The sequence below is a fragment of the Erinaceus europaeus genome, chromosome 3, assembly GCF_950295315.1.
Source record: "Erinaceus europaeus chromosome 3, mEriEur2.1, whole genome shotgun sequence".
NCBI lineage: Eukaryota > Metazoa > Chordata > Mammalia > Eulipotyphla > Erinaceidae > Erinaceus > Erinaceus europaeus.
In genome coordinates this window covers 59685267-59708476 of record NC_080164.1, presented here as the reverse complement: position 1 = coordinate 59708476, position 23210 = coordinate 59685267, and positions in this window count along the sequence as shown.

The window sequence follows — 23210 nt, the reverse complement described above, 5'->3', positions numbered from 1 at the left end:
ATGGAAAATCTTTTCCAAATCCTGCATTCTTTTTCCAGTATACAATTTTTATATATCTGGGAAATTTTTCTTGGGGCTTCACCTTATATCCTGTTGATCATCATAGCAGGTTTTAAGGGATATATAGGGCAACCTCTCAAAAGGCTTAAGGACCTAGAGGCTGAGGTCCAAGAGATAAAGGAAGTAATCATAGAACTTAACCAGCACCTTAAAAACAAGAAGAAGCAAAGGCCTGTCGTGATCTTGACCCACCCTAATTCCTCTGCATCTTGCCCTGAGGCCCCTATTTTGGCATCTTGCCCTTAGGCCCCTATTTTGGCAGACACGTGTCCGAATTCTTCTTTGGACTCCACAGCCACTTCTTCGGCCACCCCCATTTTGGCAGAAACGTGTCCGGAATCTCCTGCTGCCTCCATGGCTGCTTCTTCACCCACCCCTGTTTTGATAGACACATGTCTGAATTCTCCTGTAGCCTCCAAAACCACTTCTTCGGCCACTTGTCCAGAAGCTTCCACTTCGATGACTCCTCCTACTGCTACACACTTATCAGAGCAAGTCCACACATTTCCGGTCAATGTTGCCCCCAAAAGACAAAAGCCTCAGGCCTGGTATCCATATTCCGCCACAGACCTGAAGGAACTACGCCAGGCTATCAAAGATGACGGTGTTCATGCCCCATGGACCAGGTCCATTTTACAAGGCCTGCTTCAGAACCTTAATACCCCTCAAGGTTGGAGAGAACTTAACTGGAGCTTCTAGGCTGCTGTGTGGGAGAGGGATCAGGAACTCGTGCTGCACCAACTTCCGCAGGAGATACACTCTGGAACTCTCGGAGCCGGAAAGCAATTTCCAAGTGTCTTTAATCAGAAGAGCAGCTGTTTTTATACTCTCCAAGTAGGGTGGAAACAGGATGTGATATAGAGAGGGTGGAGAGAAAAGTGACTGGTGAAAATCAGAGTGTGACAAAGAAGGGATCAGTGTGTGACAAGGAGGGAGTGGAGCAGGAGAGAATCCTATCATAGAACCACCAATGCCCTGGAGTGCTTTATGAAAAAGTGATTTATGTAAATAGACCAAAGCTTTGGATCAGTAAAATCCCTATATAGGCATATGGTTAAGCAGAAGCCAGGGGGAGGTGGCAACTACCCAACACCACACAACACATACTCAAGGATAGACCACATGTTAGGCCACAAAGACAGCATCAATAAATTCAAGAGCATCGAAATCATCCCAAATATCTTCTCAGACCACAGTGGAGTAAAACTAACTTTTAACAACAAACGGAAAATTATTAAAAGACATAGAATTTGGAAACTAAACAACATGCTCCTTAAGAACCACTGGGTCAGAGACTCACTCAAACAGGAAATTCAAATGTTCCTGGAAAGTAATGAAAATGAAGACACAACATATCAAAATATTTGGGACATAGCGAAAGCAGTACTGAGAGGGAAACTTATAGCCATACAATCACATATTAAACACCAAGAAGAAGCCCAAATAAATGACCTTACTACACACCTCAAGGACATAGAGGAAGAGGAACAAAGGAACCCTAAAGCAACCAGAAGGACAGAGATCACTAAAGTTAGAGCAGAAATAAACAACATCGAAAATAAAAGAACCATACAAAAGATCAATGAAGCCAAATGTTGGTTCTTTGAAAGATTAAACAAAATTGAAAAACCCCTAGCCAGACTCACCAAACAAAAAAGAGAGAAGACTCAAATTAATAGAATTGTAAACGATGCAGGAGATATCACAACTGACACCACAGAAATCCAGAGAATTCTGCGAAACTTCTATAAAGAACTATATGCCACCAAGCTAGAGAATCTGGAAGAAATGGAACAATTCCTAGAAACCTATGCACTTCCAAAACTGAACCAAGAAGAACTACAAAATCTAAATGCACCAATCACAGACAAAGAAATTGAAATCATTATTAAGAATCTCCCCAACAACAAAAGTCCTGGACCAGATGGCTTCACAAATGAATTCTACAAAACTTTCAGGAAACAGTTAATACCCATACTTCTTAAGCTATTCCATAAGATTGAAGAAACAGGAATACTCCCTTCCACCTTTTATGAAGCCAACATCACCCTGATACCAAAAGCTGATAGGGACAGAACAAAAAAGGAAAACTACAGACCAATATCTCTGATGAACATAGATGCCAAAATATTAAACAAGATCTTGGCCAACCGGATACAGCAACATATCAAAAAGATTGTTCATCATGACCAAGTGGGATTCATGCCAGGAATGCAAGGCTGGTTCAACATCCGTAAATCAATCAATGTCATTCATTACATCAATAAAAGCAAAGCCAAAAACCACATGATTATCTCAATAGATGCAGAGAAAGCCTTTGACAAAATCCGACACCCATTCATGCTCAAAACTCTACAGAAAATGGGAATAGATGGGAAATTCCTCAAGATAGTGGAGTCTATATATAGCAAACCTACAGCCAACATCATACTCAATGGAGAGAAGCTGAAAGCATTCCCCCTCAGATCGGGGACTAGACAGGGCTGTCCACTGTCACCGTTACTCTTCAACATAGTATTGGAAGTTCTTGCCATAGCAATCAGGCAAGAGAAAGAAATCAAAAGGAAGATTCGACTTCCGGAGGCGGAGCTACGAGCAGCAGATCGCTTTCTCTCCTCTCCTCTCCTCTCCCGGATCAACTAGGAATACCAAAGGAGACCACCCAGACCGAAACAAGACAGGACTAGAATGACCACAGAAACCCAGTAAATCACCCGTGAGTACAAACACGCGTGGCTGGTGACAGAGAGGAGAGAGGGGCCTAAGGAGAGATTAAGTGACTGCTAACAGTTCGACAGTTTGTCAGTGGAGACACCACCTCCAGTCTGCTCCACCAACAAGGGGACAGCTGAAGGGAGGAAAGGACTCCCCAGAGACTCACCAAGTACAACTCTGAGTCTCCATTGCTACTACCCTCAGAATCTGGAGCAGCAACAGGGAGGGACACCAGGGTACAGAGATCTAACCGGGAAACTCAGGAGAAGACCTATACCTCGGTGGCATAGCTGAAGGGCTGTGAAAGTCTCCTTGCATAACCACTGGATTATCTCTGCCACACCCTGCTTTATCTCTTGGTCAGGAGTCATTGATTAAGCCAAGAAGCCTATTGATAGTTTAAAAGCCCTCAGGCTACCATAGCCTACAGGGGAAAAAAAAAAGGCTTTTACACCACTGAACTCCAACTCAGGGATTGACAAAACTGTTAACTTATATAAAATGGTTAAAACAACAAGAAAAAATAATGGAGACTCAAACCAGGACAAGAGTCCAGCTAAAAGTCCTCCAGAGGGCGAAGCACAAAACAACGAGTTCAACATCCAAACATTAGCTAAGGAAATAATAACAGGAGTGAGTAAAGAATTTGAAAAAATTGTAATCAGAACTGCAGGAACAACAAATGAGAATATGGAAGAACATTCTAATAATCGCATGGTTATTAGAGAGCTGAAAGCTGAAATTGCTGAGCTAAGAAGGCAACTAGCTGAACAAGCAAAAACAGTATCAGAGCAGGGCAACAAAATAGATGAACTCCAGAAAGCAGTAGAGGGCAGAGAGAATAGAATCAATGAGGCTGAAGACAGAATTAGCAAGACTGAGGATGAATTAGAGACAACTAAAAAAGAAGTAAGAGATCTCAAAAAGAGATTAAGAGATGCTGAAAACAACAACAGAGTCCTATGGGATGACTTCAAAAGAAACAATATACGCATTATTGGCTTACCAGAGGAAGAAAGAGAAGGGGAGGAAGAAAGCGTATTCCAGACCATAATAGCTGAAAATTTCTCTAGTCTAGACAACACCAAAGACATAAAGATTCAAGAAGCCCAGAGGGTCCCAAACAGAATTAACCCAGACCTAAAGACACCAAGACATGTCATACTTAGATTGGAAAGGAATAAGGATAAAGAAAGGATCCTCAAGGCTGCAAGAGAAAAACAAAGAGTCACCTACAAAGGAAAACCCATAAGATTAGCAGCGGACTTCTCCATACAAACACTACAGGCCAGAAGTGAATGGCAAGATATCTATCGAGTGCTCAATGAGAAAGGCTTTCAGCCAAGAATACTATATCCTGCTAGATTGTCATTCAGACTAGATGGAAGCATCAAAACCTTCTCAGACAAGCAACAGTTGAAGGAAGCAACCATCACCAAGCCTGCCTTGAAAGAAGTTCTGAAAGGTTTCCTATAAACAACCAGACCACCACAAATAGAACATATATCAAAACACTCTAAAACTCTACAAGAATGGCGTTAAAATATCTTCAATCTTTGATATCAATAAATGTCAATGGCCTGAATTCACCTATTAAAAGACACAGAGTAGGAAGATGGATCAGAAAACACAACCCAACAATATGTTGTCTACAGGAAACTCACCTAACGCAACAAGACAAACACAGACTTAAAGTGAAAGGATGGAAAACTATCATTCAAGCCAATGGCCCACAAAAAAGGGGAGGAACAGCTATAATCATATCTGACTTGATAGACTTTAAAATAGATAAGATTAAAAAAGATAGGAATGGACACTACTTAATGCTCAGAGGATCAGTCAATCAAGAGGACTTAACAATTATTAATATCTATGCACCCAATGAGAAGCCATCTAAATACATCAAACTTCTACTGAAAGAGCTACAGCAATATATTAACAGTAACACAATCATAGTAGGGGACTTCAACACCCCACTCTCTCAACTTGACAGATCATCCAGGCAGAAAATCAGTAAAGACATAAGGGAGCTAAATGAAGAGATAGATAAACTAGAACTATTGGACATTTTCAGAGTCATTCATCCCAAGAAACTGGAATACACATTTTACTCAAATCCACATGGATCATTCTCAAGGATAGACCATATGTTAGGCCACCAAGACAGCATCAGCCTATTCAAGAGCACTGAAATCATCCCAAGCATCTTCTCAGACCACAGTGGAATTAAACTAACACTTAACAATCAACAAAAGATTAGTAACAGTGCCAAAATGTGGAAGCTCAACAGTACACTTCTTAACAACTTCTGGGTCAAAGAGGAAATCAAGGAAGAAATCAAAATGTTTCGAGAGTTCAATAAATGAAGACACAAGCTATCAAAATATTTGGTACACAGCTAAAGCAGTCCTAAGAGGGAAGTTCATAGCTATACAAGCACACATTAGGAAACAAGAAAAGGCACAAATAAACAGCCTGATTGCACATCTTAAAGACCTATTAGAAGAACAACAAAGGAACCCTAAAGCAACCAGAAGGACAGAAATTACTAAAGTTAGGGCAGAAATAAATAACATTGAGAATAGGAAAACCATACAAAAGATCAATGAAAGTAAATGTTGGTTCTTCGAAAGAGTAAACAAAATCGACAAACCTTTAGCCAGACTCACAAAACAAAAAAGGGAGAAGACCCAAATAAATCGGATAGTAAATGAAAGAGGAGATATCACAACAGACACTGCAGAAATTCAACAAATCATGCGAGGCTTCTATGAACAACTATATGCCACCAAGTTAGAGAACCTGGAAGAAATGAATGATTTCCTAGATACCTACCAACTTCCAAAACTAAGTAAAGAGGAAGTGGATAACATGAACAGGCCCATCACAGCTAATGAAATTGAAACAGTTATCAAAAATCTTCCCAAAAATAAAAGTCCTGGACCAGATGGTTTTACAAATGAATTCTACAAAACTTTCAAAGAAGAACTAATACCTCTACTTTTAAAAGTCTTCCAGAAGATTGAAGACACTGGAATACTCCCTGCCAGCTTCTATGAAGCCAACATCACCCTGATACCAAAAGCAGACAGGGACACAACCAAAAAAGAAAACTACAGACCAATATCTCTGATGAACATAGATGGGAAAATATTGAACAAAATTCTAGCCAACCGGATACAGCAGTATATCAAAAAGATTGTTCATCATGACCAAGTGGGGTTTATCCCGGGCATGCAAGGTTGGTTTAATATACGTAAATCAATCAATGTGATCCACCACATCAACAAAAGCAAGACCAAAAACCACATGGTCATATCAATAGATGCAGAGAAAGCCTTTGACAAAATACAACATCCCTTTATGATCAAAACACTACAAAAATAGGAATAGATGGAAAATTCCTGATGATAGTGGAGTCTATATATAGCAAACCTACAGCCAACATCATACTCAATGGTGAAAAACTGGAAGCATTTCCACTCAGATCAGGTACTAGACAGGGCTGCCCACTATCACCATTACTATTCAACATAGTGTTGGAAGTTCTTGCCATAGCAATCAGGCAGGAGCAAGGAATTAAAGGCATACAGATTGGAAGAGAAGAAGTCAAACTCTCCTTATTTGCAGATGACATGATAGTATACATGGAAAAACCTAAGGAATCTAGCAAGAAACTTTTGGAAATCATCAGGCAATACAGTAATGTGTCAGGCTATAAAATTAACATTCAAAAGTCAGTGGCATTCCTCTATGCAAACACTAAGTTAGAAGAAATTGAAATCCAGAAATCAGTTCCTTTTTCTATAGCAACAAAAACAATAAAATATCTAGGAATAAACCTAACCAAAGAAGTGAAAGACTTGTATACTGAAAATTATGAGTCACTACTCAAAGAAATTGAAAAAGACACAAAGAAGTGGAAAGATATTCCATGCTTATGGGTTGGAAGAATTAACATCATCAAAATGAATATATTACCCAGAGCCATCTACAAATTTAATGCTATCCCCATCAAGATCCCAAGCACATTTTTTAGGAGAATAGAACAAATGCTACAAATGTTTATCTGGAACCAGAAAAGACCTAGAATTGCCAAAACAATCTTGAGAAAAAAGAACAGAACCGGAGGCATCACACTGCCAGATCTCAAACTATTATAGGGCCATTGTCATCAAAACTGCTTGGTACTGGAACATGAACAGACACACTGACCAGTGGAATAGAATTGAGAGCCCAGAAATGAGGCCCCACACCTATGGACATCTAATCTTTGACAAAGGGGCCCAGACTATTACATGGGGAAAGCAGAGTCTCTTCAACAAATGGTGTTGGAAACAATGGGTTGAAACATGCAGAAGAATGAAGCTGAATCACTGTATTTCACCAAATACAAAAGTAAATTCCAAGTGGATCAAGGACTTGGATGTTAGACCAGAAACTATCAGATACTTAGAGGAAAATATTGGCAGAACTTTTTTCCGCATAAATTTTAAAGACATTTTCAATGAAACGAATCCAATTACAAGGAAGACTAAGGCAAGTATAAACCTGTGTGACTACATCAAATTAAAAAGCTTCTTCACAGCAAAAGAAACCACTACCCAAATCAAGAGACCCCTCACAGAATGGGAGAAGATCTTTACATGCCATACATCAGATAAGAGTTTAATAACCAACATATATAAAGAGCTTACCAGACGCAACAACAAGACAACAAATAACCCCATCCAAAAATGGGGGGAGGAATTGGACAGAATATTCACCACAGAAGAGATCCAAAAGGCCGAGAAACACATGAAAAAATGCTCCAAGTCTCTGATTGTCAGAGAAATGCAAATCAAGACAACAATGAGATATCACTTCACTCCTGTGAGAATGTCACACATCAGAAAAGGTAACAGCAGCAAATGCTGGAGAGGGTGTGGGGTCAAAGGAACCCTCCTGCACTGCTGGTGGGAATGTCAATTGGTCCAACCTCTGTGGAGAACAGTCTGGAGAACTCTCAAAGGCTAGAAATGGACCTACCCTATGACCCTGCAATTCCCCTTCTGGGGATATATCCTAAGGAACCCAACACATCCATCCAAAAAGATCTGTGTACACATATGTTCTTGGCAGCACAATTTGTAATAGCCAAAACCTGGAAGCAACCCAGGTGTCCAACAACAGATGAGTGGCTGAGAAAGTTGTGGTATATATACACAATGGAATACTACTCAGCTGTAAAAAATGGTGACTTCACCGTTTTCAGCCGATCTTGGATGGACCTTGAAAAAATCATGTTGAGTGAAATAAGTCAGAAACAGAAGGATGAATATGGGATGATCTCACTCTCAGGCCGAAGTTGAAAAACAAGATTAGAAAAGAAAACACAAGTCGAACCTGAAATGGAATTGGAGTATTACACCAAAGTAAAAGACTCTGGGGTGTGTGGGTGGGTGGGGAGAATACAGGTCCATGAAAAATGATGAATGAATGAAATAGTGGGGGTTGTATTGCTAAATGGGAATCTGGGGAATGTTATGCATGTAAAAAAAAAAAAAGAAGTAGAAACGCAAAGCAGAAATTGACTGAGTTTGGAGTATGGCACCAAAGTAAGAAAGCAGAAGTATACTAGAGTTTGCAGTGAGTACCTCCCTAATACTTCCTCTCCACTTTTCCAAGCTTTGGGTCCATGATTGCTCAATAATTTGTTTGGCTTTGTATTTTAACTCTCTTTTCAGTCACCAGGTTCCAGGTGTCATCAGGATGCCGGCCAGACTTCCCTGGATTGAAGACACCACCAATGTGTCCTGGAGCTCAGCTTCCCCAGAGACCCATCCTACTAGGGAAAGAGAGAGGCAGACTGGGAGTATGGACCGACCAGTCAACGCCCATGTTCAGCGAGGAAGCAATTACAGAAGCCAGACCTTCTACCTTCTGCAACCCTCAATGACCCTGGGTCCATGCTCCCAGAGGGATAGAGAATGGGAAAGCTATCAGGGGAGGGGGTGGGATATGGAGATTGGGCGGTGGGAATTGTGTGGAGTTGTACCCCTCCTACCCTATGGTTTTGTTAATCAATCCTTTCTTAAATAAAAATAAATAAATAAATAAATAATCATTTTATCATAATCTAAAAAAAAAAAAAGAAATCAAAGGGATACAGATTGGAAGGGAAGAAGTCAAGCTCTCACTATTTGCAGATGATATGATAGTATACATAGAAAGACCTAAAGAATCCAGTAGAAAATTACTGGAAGTTGTTAGGCAATATAGCAAGGTAACAGGCTATAAAATCAATGTATAAAAATCAGTGTCATTTCTTTATGCAAACACTAAATCTGAAGAAGAAGATATCCAGAAATCACTCCCATTTACTGTTTCAGCAAAATCAATCAAATACCTAGGAATAAAGTTGACCAAAGAAGTGAAAGACTTGTATACTGAAAACTATGAGTCGCTACTCAAGGAGATAGAAACTGATACCAAGAAATGGAAAGATATCCCATGCTCATGGATTGGAAGAATAAATATCATCAAAATGAATATTCTCCCCAGAGCCATATACAAATTTAATGCAATACCCATCAAAGGTCCACCAGGCTTCTTTAAGAGAATAGAACAAATACTACAATCATTTATCTGGAACCTGAAAACACCTAGAATTGCCAAAACCATCTTAAGGAAAAGAAACAGAAATGGAGGCATCACACTCCCAGACCTTAAACTATATTATAAAGCCATCATCATCAAAACAGCATGGTACTGGAACAAAAATAGGCATACAGACCAGTGGAACAGAATTGAAAGCCCAGAAGTAAATCCCAACACCTATGGGCATCTGATCTTTGATAAGGTGGCCCAAAGGATTAAATGGAAAAAGGAGGCTCTCTTCAATAAATGGTGCTGGGAAAACTGGGTTGAAACATGCAGAAGAATGAAATTGAACCACTTTATCTCACCAGACACAAAAATCAACTCCAAATGGATCAAAGACCTGGATGTTAGACCAGAAACAATCAAATACTTAGAGGAAAACATCGGTAAAACACTTTCCCACATACACCTCAAGGACATCTTTGATGAATCAAACCCAATTGCAAGGATGACTAAAGCAGAAACAAACCAATGGGACTACATCAAATTGAAAAGCTTCTGCACATCCAAAGAAACTATTAAACAAACAGAGAGACCCCTCACAGAATGGGAGAAGATCTTCACATGCCAGACATCAGACAAGAAACTAATCACCAAAATATATAAAGAGCTCAGCAAACTTAGCCGCAAAAAAGCAAATGACCCCATCCAAAAATGGGCAGAGGAAATGAACAAAACATTCACCACAGAGGAGATCCAAAAGGCTAACAAACATATGAAAAACTGCTCTAGGTCACTGATTATCAGAGAAATGCAAATCAAGACAACACTAAGATACCACCTCACTCCTGTAAGAATGGCATACATCAAAAAGGACAGCAGCAACAAATGCTGGAGAGGATGTCGGGACAGAGGAACCCTTTTACATTGCTGGTGGGAATGTAAATTGGTACAGCCTCTGTGGAGAGCAGTCTGGAAAACTCTCAGAAGGCTAGACATGGACCTTCCATATGACCCAATAATTCCTCTCCTGGGGTTATACCCCAAGGACTCCATAACACCCAACCAAAAAGAGGTGTGTACTCCTATGTTCATAGCAGCACAATTCATAATAGCTAAAACCTGGAAGCAACCCAGGTGCCCAACAACAGATGAGTGGCTGAGAAAGCTGTGGTATATATACACAATGGAATACTATGCAGCTATCAAGAACAATGAACCCACCTTCTCTGACCCATCTTGGACAGAGCTAGAAGGAATTATGTTAAGTGAACTAAGTCAGAAAGATAAAGATGAGTATGGGATGATCCCACTCATCAACAGAAGCTGACTAAGAAGATCTGAAAGGGAAACTAAAATCAGGACCTGATCAAATTGTAAGTAGGGCACCAAAGTAAAAACCCTGTGGTGAGGGGTAGGCATGTAGCTTCCTGGGCCAGTGGGGGGTGGGAGTGGGCGGGTGGGATGGGTCACAGTCCTTTGGTGGTGGGAATGGTGTTTATGTACACTCCTAGCAAAATGTAGACATATAAATCAGTAGCTAATTAATATGAGAGGGGGAAATCAATTGTATGTCTCAAAGTTTCTCAAAAGACAAACTGAATCTTTTTAATATATAGGCTATGTATTTGATATGCGGACTCTCTCAAAAGCCTAGACCAAGTAGATTAGAAGCTTCCAATAGCACAGCTATTTACAAGATACTGGATACTGTCCAGCAAACCATAACAAAGGGACATTTCAAAGTTAACCCAATTAACAAATAATGTGATGATAATATTAACTATCTATTGTCTTTTTGAACCCTAAGACAGCAGGAACCTCACATCTTCACTATAGAGCCCCTACTTCCCCCATCCTGGAACCCTTGGATAGGGCCCACTTTCCCGTATGCATCTCCCAATCCAAACCAAATAACATTGCATCTGCCGATCACAACCTAACCAAAGCAACGATTGCTACCTCAACATGCTTCACCTCAGAATGTATCCAGAGACTTCACGTGTGGAATGACAACCCTTCAGCTTCATTACTCGGGTAAGACCTTTCCTTTAATAGTACACTCTAATTTCATCTCAGGTAGTTCACTTTCTAACAAAGTCCCATAACCTAGATATACACCAGTTTCTATGAGAGAGAGCTTATGTGCACACGTATCCATAAACTACTGCAAAATATATACCTGAAAGCAGGACTACACTGAAGTTTGCAGTGAGTACCTCCCTAACACTTCCTCTCCACTATTCCAAGCTTGGGATCCATGATTGCTCAACAAATTGTTTGGCTTCATATGTTAACTCTCTTTTCAATCACCAGGTTCCAGATGCCACCTGGATGCTGTCTAGGCTTCCCTGGATTGAAGACCCCACCAATGTGTCCTGGAGCTCAGCTTCCCCAGAGTCACACCCTACTAGGGAAAGAGAGAGGCAGACTGGGGGTATGGACCGACCAGTCAACACCCATGTTCAGCGGGGAAGCAATTACAGAAGCCAGACCTTCTACCTTCTGCAACCCTCAACGACCCTGGGTCCATGCTCCCAGAGGGATAGAGAATGGGAAAGCTACCATGGGAGGGGGTGGGTTATGGGGATTGGGTGTTGGGAATTGTGTGGAGTTGTACCCCTCCTACCTTATGCTTTTGTTCACTAATCCTTTCTTAAATAAAAAATTTAAAAAAAAAAAAGAGACGAGAGAAAAAATAAAAGAGAAAAGATAAGAAAAAGAGCTGTAATTTAAGAGCAGTGAAAGGAAAGTTTTTTTTGATTACTTTATTTTTAATTTAATTTAATTTAATTTTTTTAATTAGCTAGGAGGAGGAGGGAGGGAAGAGTCTGTAGAGGAGGTAGGAGTAACGAGACAAGTTCCTCCCACAATAGATAAGATGCCCACTACCCTATCAATGAAAGATACCCTAAGAGTTAATTCTGATCAACCTAAAGGGGTGGGAAGATATATGCCTTTATATAATATTAATAATAAAACAGAGCAGGGAAAAAAAAAAAAAAAAAACCTTTCCCAGATTACCTCATACCTCATGATCATAGGCAGGTGATTGTTAAGAAAGAGAAAAAAAAAACCCTCAGGACTAGACAAGGATAGCTGAAATGGACAGTTATGCAAATCTACTATCCACTGTATATTCTAAGGGTAGCTAAAGGAGGAAGGGAAGTTGAGCAGAGATACTCGCAATGGGAGTCCAACTCTGTGTCAGAATTCTTCCCCTAATTAATTCCCTAATGTGTATCAGTGAATTCAAAAAAGCACACTGGTGGTGTAGGGGATGGGGCCTGTTGCTTTGGAAGCTGTAGGATTAAAAAGAAAGGATGACAAGAATGAGATAAAGAAAAAAAAATAGAGAGAAAAAAGAAAAAGATAAGAAAAAGAACAGTCATAAAAGAGCGGTGAAAGGAAAGAGTTTTTTTTTTATTTATTTTTAATTATTTAATATACTATGTGGGGTGAGGTGGGGAGGTGGTTACTTAGAAAGAAAAAAGGCCAGAGGTTTCAGAAGGGTATAGACTTAGAATGAATGATACTCCCTGGTGGGACAGGAATCTTGGTAAAGAAAGAGGCTCAGCAGGGGAGCCTGCTAGGAGCTGGTCCCCAGGGACTGGTTATGGGGGGGGAAAGGGGAGGAGGTGTGCTTAATAATTTAAAAGAAAGAAAATTTTTCCCCTTTTTTTCTACTCTTTTTTAACCCAAATTAAGTTATAGTCACTTCCTTGGTGTCACCGCTAGGACCCCTTATTGACTGGCCTACTATAGGCAGAAAATCCTACCATTTCCAGAAGATGTGGTCAGAGCTCAAGCCACTAGCAGCTTCTCAGTCTGCCATCTTCTGGGAACCCTTTTTTTTTTTTTTTAACATAACCATTATATTGTCTCCACGGCCCTCCCAAAACTGAACAGACAAAATTTAAAGATGTAATAGAAGAGGTAAGAACCTCCTGAAAATAAAACTACTTCTTAGATATAACTTCATCAGTTAATAATAAAAAAATTAAGTAAAATATGGCCAATGGACAAGGGAAAAATCATAGATGTGGTCATGATTTCCTTTGCTAAGACCCATGAAAGAATTAAGGCTTGTTTTACAGATAGATAAAAATGCTTTACAAGTATTATGAAGGTAATCTCAAACCGACAAAATCCATAGTGATTATCAGAAGGAGGCCCAAATGAACAACATTCCCTCAAACCAGAAGAAAATATGGAATATTCATTTCTCAATAAAATCTCAGAATTTCTATGGACTGTGACTTTCATTCGCTTCCTTTTTATGAATGCATTTTTACCTTTTTCCATTCATTTTGTGTTGAGAGCTTAAAGGGCACATAGTTTATGTTTTTAGTTATAAGCCTTCACAGCAAGAGGGTATTCATCTATTCTATAAGTCAAAATACAAACTCAAGCTCTTAATTCCATGATACCAAGGGATATGATTTTTTAAAAATTTTATTTATTTATTAATGAGAAAGATAGGAAGAGAGAGAGAAAGATCCAGACATCACTTTGGTACATGTGCTGCTGGGGATTGAACTCAGGACCTCATGCTTGGGAGTCCAGTGCTTTGCCCACTGTCCCACCTCCCAGACCACATGCATATGATTTTTTTTTTCTTTTGATAGTTGTGGAGATGGGAGAGGATATTTTCTACATTAGGGGGTGAATAATTAAATCATCTATGATGGTACACTATAGTAGGACATCATATAACAATTCTATTTCTTTCATCCTTCTCTTATACATAGCTTTGCTAAGTAATTTTGTGGTTTTTCCCAACTAAAGTAGTTAGATTTTTCACCTTTTGAATGCTGTTGGGATTCTTAACTTATTTTGGCTATAAATCAAAGTAGGAACTAGAATGTGACTGACTAAAATAATTTCCTAGTTTAAATCAGAGTCATAAATAAATCAGCTAAATGAATATTTACCATTTCTGTATCTACATATAACCTACTACACCCTTTTTCCCTTTATAAATTAACAGTTTTTAAGTTTTTCATATCATAGACTATTACTATATCTCAGAAATCTAGACTAGATAAATGACAGAAGTTCAGATTTTAAATTAAAAATTTTTATTAATTAAAACAAAATAGGATATTTTAAGTAAATGTCTCTATTTTAAACATTTGCACAAATATTTAATTATGGGTTTGTTGCTCATTATACTGTTTGCATTAGTCAAAGAGAACTTTTCAGAAGAGGGAGAAGCAGAAATGGTCATTGGACATGCATCAGTAGAATATATAACTTGCCAGAATTCTCTAATGCAGTGATGATTTCTTTAGAATATATATATATATATATATATATATATATATATATTTATATTTATATATATTACTTAAATGTCTCAACTTTGAACTTCCCCCTAGGTAGTTCAAGTATATATTAAATCTTTGAATGTTAGCAATGATAAATACCAACTTAAACTGCCAACCCACCTTAATTACTTCTATCATCCTAAGATCTCTGTTTTTACTCCCACACCTATGGACATCTAATCTTTGATAAGGGGCCCAAAATATTAAATGGAGAAAGGAAGCTATCTTCAATAAATGGTGCTGGGAAAACTGGGTTGAAACATGAAGAAGAATGAAACTGAACCACTTTATCTCACCAGAAACAAAAAATTAACTCCAAATGGACCGTGAACCTGTATGTTAGACCAGAAACTATCAAATACTTAGAGGAAAACATTGGTGGAACATGTTCCCACCTAAACCTCAAGGACATCATTGATGATACAAACCCAACTGCAAGGAAGACTAAAGCAGAAACAAATCAGTGGGGCTACATCAAATTGAAAAGCTTCTGCACAGCCAAAGAAACTATCACACAAACAAGGAGACCCCTCACAGAATGGGAGAAGATCTTCACATGCCATTCATCAGACAAGAGACTAATCACCAAAATATACAAAGAGCTCAGCAAACTTAGCAACAAAAAGCAAATGACCCCATTCAAAAATGGGCAGAGGATATGAACAGAACATTCACTACAGAAGATATCCAAAAGGCTAACAAACACATGAAAAATTGCTCCAGGTCTCTGATTGTCAGAGAAATGCAAATAAAGCCAACATTGAGATACTACCTCACCCCTGTGAGAATGGCATACATCAAAAAGGACAGCAGCAACAAATGCTGGAGAGGCTGCAGGGACAGAGGAACCCTTCTGTTGCTATGCTTCACATTGGTTTGGTCTCATCCCCCTGCCTCTGGGAGATTTGGTTTATCCCTGTTAGTTTCATGCATCCCCTTTTGCCCACCCCTGATCCCTTACGGACTTCCAGAGTCCAATTGTAATAGAGTTATCAATTGTGGTAAACTTCTAACCTGCTACAATTTTTGTTTCATAGTAAGTTAATTGCAGTGTCAAGTTCTCTACAGAAAAGCGGAATTCTGATGGCTGACATTCCCCATCGAGACAGACGTACAACAATTCACCCCCTGGAAATTCTTCAGTGGACATCTGCTTTGGACTGGCACTTCTATCGGACTCACTGGTACACCTCTTGGACACTTTGCACAAAACTAGCGGCTTACCTTTATGCTGCTGGGTTTCTCAAAGACTGACTGCAGCCAGCTGTCTTGGGACTCTAGACCATATGCCCCCATGCTAGGTAATGCCCACAGGAAAAAAAAAAAAATTCCTGTCAAGACAAAAGCCCACAGAGGTAGCAAAGGTTCTTTAGCTGATAAAGCTTTGTCCACAGAGGCAAAAAATAGCCCCCTCAGGCCTTCCCTTGGCAGCACACTGGTTCTTGTTGCTTGCTTACATGTTCCTCCACGTTTGTGCCAGTTTCCTTTTTGAAAATGCCTGTACGATATAGGTTTCTGTCCACCCCACACTCCTGATACTATGGTCATTTAGTTAAAAAGAAAAGGAGGAATTGTTGCTATGCTTCACATTGGTTTGGTCTCATCCCTCCACCTCTGGGAGATTTGGGTTAGCCCCTGCTAGTTTTGCGCCTCTTTTTCTCCCCGTCTCCGGAACCCTACGGACTTCCAGAGTCCTTTCCGCTGCCTCCAGAGGAGAAGGATGCAGGACAGATCTGTGTGGTGATTGGTTTGGGGTAGTTTTTGAATCGTTTTTCGTGAATAAAGAAATATAGCTTCTCTGCCCAGCCGTGTGACCTCGAGTCTCTGTCTACCGCTGCGAAGGTAGCCCGGCCTGCTGGAGCCCCGAAATTTAATGACACCCTTCTGTACTGCTGGTGGTAATATAAATTGGTCCAGCCTCTGTGGAGAGCAGTCTGGAGAACTCTCACAAGGCTAGACATGGACCTTCCATATAACCTAGTAATTCCTCTCCTAGGGATACACCCCAAGGACTCCATTACACCCAACCAAAAAGCTACGTGTAGACCTATATTCATAGTAGTAAAATTTGTAACACCTAAAACCTGGAAGCAACCCAGGTGCCCAACAACAGATGAGTGTCTGAGGAAGCTGTGGTATATATACACAATAGAATACTACTCAGCTATGAAGAACAATGAACCCACCTTCAATGACTCATCTTGGATGGAGCTAGAAGGAAATATGTTGAGTGAGCTAAGTCAGAAAGATAAAAATGGGGAGTCGGGCAGTAGTGCACCAGGTTAAGTGCATGTGGCGCAAATCACAAGGACCAGCATAAGAATCCCGGTTAGAGCCCCAGGCTCCCCACCTGCAGGGGAGTCACTTCACAAGCAGTGAAGCAGGTCTGCAGGTATCTATCTTTTTCTCCCCTCTCTGTCTTTCCCTCCTCTCTCCATTTCTCTCTGTTCTATCCAACAATGACAACAATAATAACAACAATAGTAACTACAAGGGCAACAAACAGAATAAATAAATATTTTTTTAAGAAAGAAAGGTAAAGATGAGTATGAGATGATACCACTCATAAACAGAAGTTGAGAAAGAATAACAGAAAGGGAAACTCAAAGCAGGATTTGACTAAATTTGGAGTTCAGCACCAAAGTAAATACCCTGTGTTGAGGGTGAGGGTGGATGATGAGGGTGAGGGGGAGATGGGACACAGTCTTTTGGTGGCGGGAATGGTGTTTATGTACACTCCTATTAATTTGTAGTCATATAAATCACTATTTAATTAATATGAGAGGGGAAAATTGATTGAATGGCTCACACTTTTTAAAGCATAAGATGAGTCTTTTTAATACAGGCTGAGTCTTTGATATGTTGACTCTCTTAAAAGCTTAGACCAGGGAGAACAGAAGCAACCGGTGACACAGCTATATACAAATAATATCAAAGGACATAAAGTATGGTGATGTTGTGTATTATATAGCAAATCCTAACAACGGGATTTTTCAAAGTTAACCCAATTGCCCAATAATGTGATTATAGCAATAACTACCTATTGTCTTCTTAAGCCCTAAGACAGCAGGAACCTCCCACTTCCACTATAGAGACTGTATTTCCCCCAGGACTGGAACCTCTAGGGTGGGGCTCACTTTCCTGCATGCTTCTCTCAGTTCATACCAAATGTTACTGCATCTGCTGATATTAACCTAATCAATGGAACGAGTACAACCTCAGCATGCTTCACTTCAGACTGTATCCAGAGACGTCAGGCATGAAATGTCAACCCTCCACCCTCATTACTCCAGAGAGACCTTTCCTTTCAAGGATTCTCTAATTCCATTCCAGGTGGTTCACTTACTAGCAAAGTCCCAATACCTAGATATAGACCAGGCCCCATGAGATACAGCATATATTCACATATATCCACAAATTAGGGCAAAATATATATATTTCCTGAAAGCAGAAATATACAATAGTCTGTAGTGAGTCAGTATAAAGTTCAGAATGAAATAGTGTCTACTTAGACTTAAATACCCTCCTTACCTACTTCCTATTACAGTTCTCTCACTCTAAACATATCAAAGCAAGGACTACAAAAGCTGAATAAGGGCAAGACACTGGCATACTTTAATGATGACTCTTTAGTCACTATCAGGCCACCCCATCAGTTGGGGCCCTAATTGGGGATTCCTGAGATCCACAAACAGACATGATGGGCCTAGACCTCGAATAAATGCATTGTTACCGGTCAATTCTGTCAGGAACAACAAAATAGACCCCTTTGTGGACTACCCCCAAAATAGACCCCTTTGACCTTGCCCTCAACTTGTATTGAAATGCTAGAGAATGTTCCATCCCCTGAAGGGAGGATGGACAACATACTCTATGCTACACCTAAGGAAGATGGGTCGATATTGGCGTAGTTTGGAATGTTCCTACTCATGACCACAGAATGTGAGCTCAGAGCAATAGGGATGCAGAGGTCACACAGGCTCCTAAGCTGAATATGGGTCCCAGATCACATCAAATCGATGGGGTTTACAGTCAACAATATTTACACCCCTTTCCCATATTAGGGAACTACTCTCTTCCCTGATGTAGCTTTATGGTCCTTTTTCCAACCATGACATCATCTTCCCAGAAAATAAATTGGATCTACATGCATATCAGATTTCAGGCTCAGAGGAAAAAAAAAATCTAGTATAGCTACAGGCCCTTTGGAAAATAACTAAAATATGCCTACTAGCTATCTACAAAATGGAGGACACCCTCCCCCCAACTCTTCATCTGCACTATTCCAGCCTTTAGGTCCATGATCAGTCAACAATTTGTTTGGCTTTCTATGTTAACTTTCTTTTTAGCCACCAGGTGCCAGATGCTAGCATGATGTCAACCAGACTTCCCTGGACAGACAATCCCACCAATGTGTCCTGGAGCTCCCATTCTCCAGAGCCCCACCACCACTAGAGAAAGAGAGAGGCAGGCTGAGAGTATGGATTGACCTTTCAACGCCCATGTTCAGCAGGGAAGCAATTACAAAAGCCAGACCTTCCACCTTCTGCATCCCACAATGATCTTGGGTCCATCATCCTAGAGGGTTAAAGAATAGGAAAGCTAACAGGGGAGTTGATGAGATATAGAGTTTTGGTGGTGGGAATTGTGTGGAGTTGTACCCTTCTTATCCAAGGTTTTGTTAATGTTTCCTTTTTATAAATAAAAAAGAAAGAAAAAAATGAAAATGAATCTTTTTTTAACTTATAATTGTACTGTTATAAATTGCATTTATTACAATTTATTTATTCATTATTTATTTATTTATTACAATTATTGTATTTATTATGTAATAAATTGTAATGTAATAAATTGTAATGTAATAAATTAATCATTTAAAACTCATTCAGTCTTGGGACTGAATGATTTAAAACTAATTGACTCTTGGGACTGGGTGTTGGTGTAGTTGAATGTATTTTTTACAACTGGTTGAATGTTCATATTACAATGCGCAAGAACCCAAGTTCAAACACCCAGTCCCCACATGCAGAGGGAAATTTTTGTAAGTGATAAAGCAATGCTGAAGGTCTCTCTCCTTCTCCATGTCCCTCTCAATTTCTCTGTGTCTATCAAATTAATTAATTAATTTAAAAACTTTTTGAATTTTAACCACTAGTTAAAATTGATAGCATTTACATTTGCTTGTGTTGTATATATTCTTACTTTATGACTCACATGAAATATTGTCCTTGTTTGGTTATTCTGTTTTCAGTAGCTTAGTGGACAATATATGTCACAAAAAATAGCAAAAAATAAACTAAATAAAATCAACAGAACTTATTTTCTACACCCCATTAGTAGACTAGAAAATATTCATACATGTAACTAGAATTTGACCCTCAGTTGTAAAGTTAAACTACTGTCAGTTGCCTCTATAGGTGTTAGTTATATACAAATAAAAACATACAAACCAAGGACAAATTACAATAAATCTAAGTAGACAGATAACTACAAAGTGGACTCTGAAAATGGTATGTCTCTCTGCTTAAATGGCTTCCATGGATCCCTTAGAGATGTAGTGGGATTTAATATAATTGGGTTTGCCATTTCTTACAGTTTAACACATAAATAACTGCAATTGCATATGACTTTACTACTTCACCTAAAAAATTCAGTTATTAAGCTATTAGAGTTCATGGATCAGAAGAACTGGAAATCATTTGGCAATGTTCTTTTTGATATTTGACTTAAAATAGGTGGATTTTATGGGAAATCTTTTTTTCTAGTATAAAATGGGTAAGCTAGCAGACATGTTTTGTCCTTCACTTTTCCATCTTTCCTCTAGCCTAAAATACGAAAATAAGCCACTTGGAAACCACAAAACTGCCATGCAAATAGCTTACTGAAGAGAATCTGCAAAACATCAGAGGAAGTCAGACAATGTTTTGCTTATCTGAGAGGAAAGAGGAAAAGGGAAGGACACTTGGTAATAATAATAGGTGTAAGTGCGGCTGGGAAAGTAAAAGGACCAGTGCGAGTCCCCAGCTCCCTACCTGCAGGGGAGTCAGTTCGCAAGTGGTAAAGCAGGTCTGCAGGTGTCTATCTTTCTCTCCTCCTCTCTGTCTTCCCCTCCTCTCTTGACTTCTCTCTGTCCTATCCAACAACAACAACAGCTATAACAAGGGCAACAAAATGGGAAAAATAGCCTCCAGGAGGAGTGGATTCATAGTGCTGGTACCGAGCCCCAGCAATAACCCTAAAGGCAAAAAAAAAAGAATAAAAATGGCTAAAACTGTGGATAGATGATGATAGATAGATAGATATATGATAGATAGATAGATGATAGATGATAGATAGATAGATAGATAGATAGATAGATAGATAGATAGTCAAAACATTATGTGACCTTGGGAGAACTATTGCAGTTTCCACTAGAAGGGGGGTAGAGGATACTGGTGATAGGAACAGTGTGGATTATACCCCTATTATCTTATAATTTCGCAAATCACTATTAAATAACTGATTTTAAAAAGAGGGTTAATGCTCCAGGGATATTGAAGGCTCTCAGACTTTTCATAAATAACTGTACCAATCCTGAACCAATTTCTCCCAGAAAAATGACTTCTTGTTAGTTTTGGTTTCTATAACATCTAGTCAAACAATTCAGACTCATACAAAGGTTTTAGCTAGATGAAACTACTCTAATGGATTAGAAAGAAATATATATTTGCTAATTTTACTTTAACCTATGCAAATATTTAGTGATTAGACAAAACTAAATTTTTAAGAGTCAATTGCTAAATATATGACACAAAATAAGTTATAAAATTTTGGAAATAGCACAGTGTTTTACTATCTCTCTGGCTCATTAGTTTATCTTAAATTATGAGTGCACCTTTAATGTAGTTTATACTAATGAAATGAGCAAACATTTCCTAACTAGGAAAATTAAAGGATGCCTAGAAACAAGCCAATTCATGGACTAGAAAACTTCCTCATGCTCAAAAAGTCTTCATTCCATAAAATGAATTAAAGTTTACCCTAGAAATTAATCTTAAGAATTTTGTCATATAAAGACAGCAAAGAAGTCAGCGAGGATAATTACTGTTATGTGAAAAGAATCCGGGAGACCATTTCCATTAGACAAAGGTAAAAAGAGTAACCACAGGGAGCCGGATGGTAGCACAGCGAGCTAAGGATCCAGGTTCCAGCCTCTGGCTCCCCACCTGCATGGGAGTCGCTTCACAGGTGGTGAAGCAAGTGTGCAGGTGTCTATCTTTCTCTTCCCCTCTTTGTCTTCCCCTCCTCTCTCCATTTCTTTCTGTCATATCCAACAATGACATCAACAACAATAACTACAACAATAAAACAACAAGGGCAACAAAAGGGAATAAATAAATAATGAGTTATTTTTGAAGGTCAAATCTTGTAAGCATAAAGAAGATGATGGCTAAGTTGAGACACTAGCAATTTCACACAGAAGCACAAATAACACCAACACTCTGGGATTTGAGATGAATCCTAGGATTGGACAATACTTTGTAGTAAAAGAGTTTTGAAAGAGCATGGTAAAAGATACCTCTAAACAGATTCGTGAACTTTCATTATGCAGACCTGATTGCCACATAAGATTACTTTTACTGGGTCTCAGTAGTGGAGGACCTGGTTAAGTGCATGCACAGGAATGGGAGGGGCATCAAGTCTCTGGTCCCCACCTGCAGGGGGAAAGCTTCACGAGTGCTGAAGTACTATTGCAGGTGTCTCTCTATCTCTCTCTTTATCCCCTCTTCCTTTTCAATTTCTCTATCTTCTATCAAATAAAATAAGTAAACTGACAAATAATAACAATAATAGTAAAAGATTGTTTTTACTTTGTCATTTTCTGGTTTTTCAGGTAGCTATGAGTGCATCTTAAGTGAAAGAATATGAAGTGTATTTTATTTGATTATTTAATTATTTAAGTAAATAGGATATGGGCTTCTTTACACACTTTTTCTAGGCTATAAATGATAAGAGTTCAGTTGAATAAATGGGTTTAATCAGTTCTAGTCCTCTGCTAATAAACAATCTTATGATTACTGCAAGTAATTCTGTAATGATCATTATTATAAAAATCTTCTTGTATGTCATAAATAATTAATTTCTGAATAAATTTCTAAGTTTGAGGTCACAAGTTAAAGAGGATTTGTATACATGTATGTAGAGGTGTCTTGCTAACTTCTGCCATTCTCTTCTTGCCTAACATTATGACTTCATGAAATTGTCAGTCTCTTTAAACTCACTATTTAGTCATTCATAGTATATGACCTTTGACCTCACAATCCCATATGATTGAGTCTCACTCACCATGATCCAAGAAACAGTACAGGAAATAAAATTTTAGGGATATTGACTCATTTACATAATGTCATTGAATTACCACTGCCTAGAAGTAGAAAAGTATAAAAAGATAAATTTCTGTGTCTTTCATAAAGTGTAACTAATTCTTCTATTGTTTTTAGCCAACAGATGTGACTGCTTTTGTCTAAAATACATACACAATAT